Source organism: Lycium barbarum, chromosome 1 (assembly GCF_019175385.1).
Source record: "Lycium barbarum isolate Lr01 chromosome 1, ASM1917538v2, whole genome shotgun sequence".
NCBI lineage: Eukaryota > Viridiplantae > Streptophyta > Magnoliopsida > Solanales > Solanaceae > Lycium > Lycium barbarum.
The window spans coordinates 69,786,864-69,794,714 of NC_083337.1; positions in this window are offsets into that span (position 1 = coordinate 69,786,864).

The window sequence follows — 7,851 nt, forward strand, 5'->3', positions numbered from 1 at the left end:
GAATGCCAAGTACCGTCCTCAAATGATCTGAATGCTTCTCGACTGATCGCGAGTAAATCAGAATATCGTCAATAAACACAATAACAAACATATCCAGGAAAGGCCGAAATACCCGGTTCATCAGATCCATAAATACTGCTGGAGCATTAGTCAGCCCGAAAGACATGACTCTGAACTCATAATGCCCGTACCGAGTCCTGAAAGCAGTCTTCGGGATATCTGACTCCCGTACTCGCACCTGATGGTAACCAGAACGCAGATCTATCTTTGAAAAATGTCTAGCACCCTGCAGCTGGTCAAACAAGTCATCAATCCGGGGGAGGGGATATTTATTCTTAATAGTCACCTTATTCAGCTGCCGGTAGTCGATACACATCCGCAATGACCCATCTTTCTTCCTGACAAACAATACCGGCGCCCCCCAGGGTGATGTACTGGGCCTGATAAAACCCTTATCCAGCAAATCTTTCAGCTGCTCCTTCAACTCCTTCAACTCAGCTGGTGCCATTCTGTACGGAGGAATAGATATAGGCTGTGTATCCGGCATCAACTCAATAGAAAAATCAATCTCCCGCTCAGGCGGAAGGCCAGGAAGCTCGTCAGGAAAAACATCTGGAAACTCGCTGACGACCGGAACAGACTGAAGGGTAGGTACCTCCGCGGCAGTATCGTGCACACGAACCAAATGATAGATATAACCCTTCTGGATCATCTTCTTAGCCTTGAGGTATGAAATAAACTTACCCCTCGGCGATGCTGTAGATCCGAACCACTCTATGACTGGTTCTCCTGGAAACTGAAAACGGACAAGCTTCTTCTGGCAGTCGACATTAGCATAACAGGAAGACAACCAGTCCATGCCCATAATGACATCAAACTCGAGCATGTCTAACTCTACCAAATCAGCCTTAGTGCTACGATCATAAATGGTCACAGAACAATCCTTATAAATCTGTCTCGCTACAATAAAATCCCCAACTGGCGTAGCTACCTCAAACGGTTCTATAGGCTCAGACACTATCCTAATTTTACTAGCAACAAGCGGGGAAATATACGATAAAGTAGAACCAGGGTCAATCAATGCATATACAGATCTGGAGAAAACCAGCAATGTACCTGTGACGACGTTTGGCGAAGCCTCCTGATCTTGGCGGCTGGCCAAAGCATATATGCGGTTCGAGGGACCGCTAGAACCTGAAGTGCCACCGCGGCCTCGACCGCGTCCTGCCGGTGCTGAAATACCTCGCCCTCCAGGGCGTGCAACTGATGGAGCAGAAGAAGAACCGGCGGCTGACCCTGTCTGCTGAGTAGCACTACCAGAACCGCTAGCCAATGGACAATCTCTCATAAAGTGGCCCTGACCGCCACAAGAAAAACAAGCTCCCGTCGCTCGGTAACACTCCCCGGGATGTGACTTCCCGCAATGAGGACAACGGGGCCTGGGTGGTCTGGCCTGGCTGGGACCCCTGGGTACCTGTGAACCTGCCACTCTGGAGCTCTGACCGGCCCCAGACGGTCCTGTACTATCGAATCTCCGGCTACCTGACTGAGTACCCCGGCCGGAAGGAGGAAAATATCTATCAGACTGCGGCTGCTGCTGAGGCTGTCCGCCTTGAGAATCACTTGAATAGCCCGCGGATCTAGCCCTCTTGGGCGGTCTCCTGTCTCGATCTCTGCCAGCAGGATCTGATCTGCGACAGTCCTCCATACCCATCGCATAGGCCTGAAGCCGGGAAATATCCATGTCTGTCTGCAGTGACACGGCCATACAGCTGTCTACCAAATACCGGTCCAATCCCATAACATAGCGGTGCATCCGATCGGACATATCTGCTACCACGGCCGGTGCATATCGGGCCAGAGAATCAAACTCAAGGCTATACTCGCGAACACTCCGACCCCTCTGCTGCAGACGTAAGAATCGATCAGCCCGTGCCCGCCGTAACTCTGCGGGCAAAAAGTGGCGGGTGAATGCTGTCACAAACTGATCCCAAGTGGCTGGAGGGGCACCCTCTCCCCTAGACAGCTCCCAAGTCTCGTACCAGTGGGTAGCCACATCTCGAAGCCGGTGCGAAGCCAGCTCAACTGACTCGGTCTCTGAAGCCCTGACCAAGTCCAGTGAGCGTCGCATCCCCCGAATAAAGTCGTGGGGGTCCTCGTCGGGCTTAGACCCGAAGAACTCTGGAGGGCCACATAGCAGAAACTCCCGAACTCTCAGGCTGTCCCGCCTGTCATCATCATCGTCGTCCCTCCGCCCGCGCCTGCGAGCCTGCCCGGCTACCAGTGTAGTCAACAGCTGTACCGCCTCCCTCAGGGTCCTATCCTCCGCCCCTGGCTGAGGAGCTGGAGTCTCAGGTGCGGGTACACGGACCTCTGGAGCTGCTGAAGGTCCTGCTCCAGGCTGTACTAGTGGGGGTGTAGCAGACCCCTCAGACTGTGGCACATCCTCAGGCAAATCATATACACGAGCCCGGGTAGCTCGCTGTGCCTGGCTAGTCTCCCCAATCCTCGCCTTGCCCTTCTGGGCTGCCGTTGCCTTCTTCGGAGGCATCACTGCAAACACGAAGGCGAGTCAGATCAAAATCATCCTAATAGCACAGCTCTATCGCACGATCTAAGATTACAAAGAAAGTAACATCCTAAATGCCCTGTAGCTTCCCGTTTATAGATGTGGTGCACAACACATCGATAAACAAGACTCTACGAGACACGGCCTGTAGACATTCCGAGGACATACCGCTCTGATACCACTTTTGTCACGACCCAGCCCCGTGGGCCGCGACTGGCACCCTACCTGGGTACCCAGACCAAATCGCATATTCATTTTCGAACCCAAACTTATTTCAGAAATTTCAAAAGTTATATCAGACATAATTTATATCGAAAATCTGTCTTAAGCGGTCATATCAAATCAAACTCAAACAAAGTGGCGGAATAGACATCGCCGGTCAAAATACAAATATATACAGAAGGGCCATTTGGGGCCATAATATCAAACGGACCGCTTTAAGACCCGAAAGCAAAATCAGACAACATACACATAGGACCCTCGCCCCACAAAGATGACTACAGGCCTCTACGAATTTAAAACATAACATATGGCGAGACAGGGCCTCGCCGTACCCAAACTGTCAAATATACAAAACATATACAGAGTAAAGGAGTCTGTACCAAAAGTGGACTCCGGACCAAGTAAGAGTACTCCGGAAAGCAAGAAGCGAAGCCTACTGCGGAGGATCACCGATGTCTGCACCTGCGGGCATAAAACGCAGCCCCCGGAGAGAGGGGGTCAGTACGAAATATGTACTGAGTATGTAAAGCACGGAGTACAGAATTATGGATCAAAACCGAAAGCAAATCGAATGTCAAAGTGGGGTACAAACTGGTATGTCAAAATCTGTATCAAAATCATATACATATGTTTTATGCAAATAAAATCATGCAAACGTTTAAGAATGTGGTCGCCACTCCGACGCTGGCGCCACACACAGCATAACACCAGAAGGTTTCAAATCTCCGTACATCTCCGAACATAATCATAATCATCGGTGAGCATATCGCGTCCCGAGCCATATCACAGCATAACTCCAAACGGAACCGGGCCCTATGGCGAAGCCTCGGAAACCGTAACACAGCATACGGCCGAATTCATCATACAGCGCACGAATCAAAACCGGCCCGGGAACCGGTGAACGAAGTCATAATAAGGCACGAGCGGAGTCGTGAGCAAGCAAATGCAAATCGTATTTCAAAATAGTCTTTCAAAGCAAAGTGAACTCATAAGTCATTTTAGAATACAAAATAGTCGAATACTTAGCCGACATAAAGTTTCATTTTGCAAAACGTTTCCAAAATGGTCCATATAGTTCGGAACATAGATTAGCGCATCGCATAGTCCAAACATACCCCGTAGGAGGATGTTCCAAAGATCGGAAGTGGTACTTTCAACTTTATTCTCAAAGATGGCCCGAAGGGCAAATCGGGCATTTTGGGGTCGCGGACCCACCTCGAGTCGAAGTGAGGTGGCGAACATATTTTTACGAGCAGTTATATGCCAAGGGTCATACATAATCATTTCTAGGTTACCCGACCACATTTCGATAGGTTTCGGACGAATAATGGCATTCTAGCCAAAAGGGAGCCTTTAGGCTTCAATCGAATTGAATGAATAGTAACTTTCCTGTGGATCGGGTTTCGAGGAGCAGAAATGCTCCGGAAGGTCTCATATTCAACTAACACACTAAGATATGCCAAATAAAGAATTGGGAAGCTTTACATACCTCACAGACGTCGTAAGCTCTTCCAAAAGTCCCGTCCCGTTTCGTCAAAAATCTGCAAATGGTCAAAGTTACCCAATGAGATCCTTAGGCTCAAAAAAATGCCTTTAACCCCATATTTGCCTACCGAAATTTCGGCAGCATTTCCCCTATAAATCTAACATCCCCGAGACTTAGCTCGGCTCAAAATACAACAACAACAACAGCCCACACATCAACAAACAACACAAACAACAATCAAGCCATTCTAGCTTCAAAATTCCACTTTGTTATCTAAATTGGCAACTTCCATTCAAACTTTCAAAACTCCAATTCTACATCTACATAATTGGATTCATTTCCACATTCAAACTTATACAATCACAATCTAACTACAATCCAAGCCATACCCGAAATTACACCAAAATCCATTATGTTCCATAATTCTTCAAAACAATCAAAAGTGCACGACGAACATTCTAACTCACGTCGTTTCATTCCGAATTCATTAACATCATTATAAGTTCATATCTAAAGTCTCTAGCACCCTAAATATACAATGATATACATAAAGATACAAAGGATATACACTTTCCGATAATATCCGAATTCGTTTTCCACCGCCAATTTAATTCAACAATCAATCATTTACGATATAAGGATCACAACAACACATTATACCAACTTAGCCAAGATCAATTCACGCCAATTTTTCCTTCTATGGCTCTCGGCCAAACCCACTACAAACACACACCCACGACTTTCTATTTACGTTAAAATTACGGGATTCTCGTCTACTTCCAATCCTTAACACATTCATAGCAATTCTATAACATTAGAGGGGCAAGATTCTTACCTTTTACTAACTTTCCGACTTGTCGCAAACGGAATCCTTGTGCCAAACCAATTATACCACGTCGGAGAGCGTCTTGAGTATTTCTTAATTATGTAGAAACCAAGATTTTTGGATCACTAAACCAACTTGGGAATTTCTTTTTTTCTCTTCTACACTATTCACGGCCGAACCCCTTCTTTCTTGTGTTCTTGAATTTTTTGATTTTCTCTTGAATAATGCTAAGTGTTCCTCATATATATCCACTTAGGGGTCATGTGCATAGCACATGCCCCTTTTAAAAATGGATTTGGGCCACACTATGGCCGGCCCCCATTTGATCTTGGGCCTTGATTTTGCATTGCATTTTCTTGGCCCAATTCGAGAAAAGTCCCGTTTTGTAATTCCCGAAACTAATTTCCGAAATTCCAAATTTATCCTCGGCCTTCCCCGAGGTCTTAGCATTAAAGATTTCACAACCAACATAGTCATATTCTCACAAATTAATTTATACCCTTCTAACACCCAAGTCATAATTATTTCTCGATTTCCAATTGTACGAAAACACGGGACATAACAGTTACATTTCTGCCTTATATACTCGGTACATTATTCGTACTGATATCCTTTTGCTGGGGGCGCTGCATTTCATGCTTGCAGGTCATGAAATACAGGTTAACGGATCTCTCAGTACGATACCAGCTCAGCAGGCAATGTCGTTCCAATCCACTTGCTCCGGAGTTGCTCTGTGAGTCAGCATGGTCATATATACATTTACATGGATATGGCGAGGCCCTGTCCTTGCCACATTGTGTCACGTACTCCAGTAGAGGCTTGTAGACAGATATGCACAATTAGATATCCTATGGTCATCTCGATTTATATTCTGTTGTATCATTCTATGGCTAGCCTCTCCGGCATATGTACTTGAGATTAGCTTGATGACGTATGTATATTATCTTTTGGGCTTGTGTCCCATACAGCTTATGGTATTTATGACTTAGCTTTATGACCTACTCAGGTATGATTATGTGATGTATGTATGTTTTGTGGTGCTCGGTAGGTTAGCTCGAGTGCCCGTCCCGTTCCTCTAGTTGGTTCGTGACATAGAATGTGAGCTCCTGACGAGGGAAACTACTATTAGAATGTGATGAAACGACATAGAGATGGAATCTCTATGAGTGGCACCTCTTTGTGCACTTGGTCGGGAGTCATTTGATAAGGATTCATGCCAAAGAAAGACAGAAGGGTAGCCTTTACAACCTTCTGCCAAGAACTCGTCAACCACAATGTACTCAACTCGTAGCACTTCATCCTATAAGAATGATAACGTATTCGTTGTATTCTGGGGATACTTGTGTACAATATATATCAAACAACAAGCCTGTTTCTATAATGATTCTGGAAGCGTCTACTTTATTTCTTCTTCTACCCAAAATTTAATAATCAGAACAATAGCAAGATTCTCAACATCAATAACAAGTCAAGCTATACTTCAAGGGTCCTAAACCACAACCAATTCAATATACATAATATACCAATTAAACTACTTAGTTTTCCTCCTTCATAAACATAGAGAATATCAACCACAACAATCACAATAACATATTCCAAATCATCCTTCACAATTTCCAGTCAAATCATAGCCCAAAAAAAGCACAAATCAGTCCTTAACACTTATAATAAATTCAACATGAATTCTAGCTTTTACTTCACAACTTCTTCATCCAACAAGTTGATTAAAGCCTAAAAAAACTCAATTACATGTAGAAAGGATGGAACCTTACCTTAACAAGCAAGAACATCCCCCAACTATAGATTACTTCACAATGGAGGAACTCCAATATTCACCACAAGAGAGCAACTCAACTGTAGCAAGGTTTCCTTAACGTCTTGGTGTGTAAACAACCTCGATTCACATTGGACTTGATCTAATTTAGTAGGAGAACATAGAGAGAGGATTTGGGATCCCTTAGGGTCTGTAGTTAGGTGAAAATGAATGAACAAATGAAGCCATGACTTAAAATAGATTTGACTTGAAACTGGCAGCCTCAAAGTACGGCCAGATGTACGGGTCGTACATTTGATGTACAGTCCGTACATGGGACCGTACTTTGCCATGGGAAAAAAATTGAGTTTCTGTTTAAGATGTATGGTAGGGGCTCAAAGAAATACGGGTCGTATCCCATTGTACGGGTCATACAAAGGTCCAAAACTCAATTTTTGTCAAAACGTATTCTATTCGATTCGTTTAGCCTCTAAACCTCCCAATACTTATGAAACATGATCTTAACCTTTCATATACTTAAGGTTAACATGAATCACTACTCATAATCACGAAAATAATCATGCTCTCCGAGTCTATGTCCATTTACTCACGACAAAAGTCGACGTACAAAAGTACGATGTGTAACACTGAAGTCTATCGACGAACCCCTGGAGCTCTTTAAATGATTCATCTTACATTACAATCTATAATCCTTTAACAATTGCACTAGCCATATGACTCAACGTAAGTAACGATCATCTGTGCGCTATTTGCCTACTTCATCCTAAGCATCCTCTCATCATCCGTTAATAATCTTTGGGTGTCACCAGCATCATTCACCTTAAGTAACCCTCTATGTACCAACTATGATCACATAAGTGCTATTGATACCATTCATCTTAAACAACAATCTATAAACCCTTCAACCATACTTTAGAAACTCCGGTTCTTTACTTATCTTAAGTATGATCTATAATAGTTTATGAACACCTCTC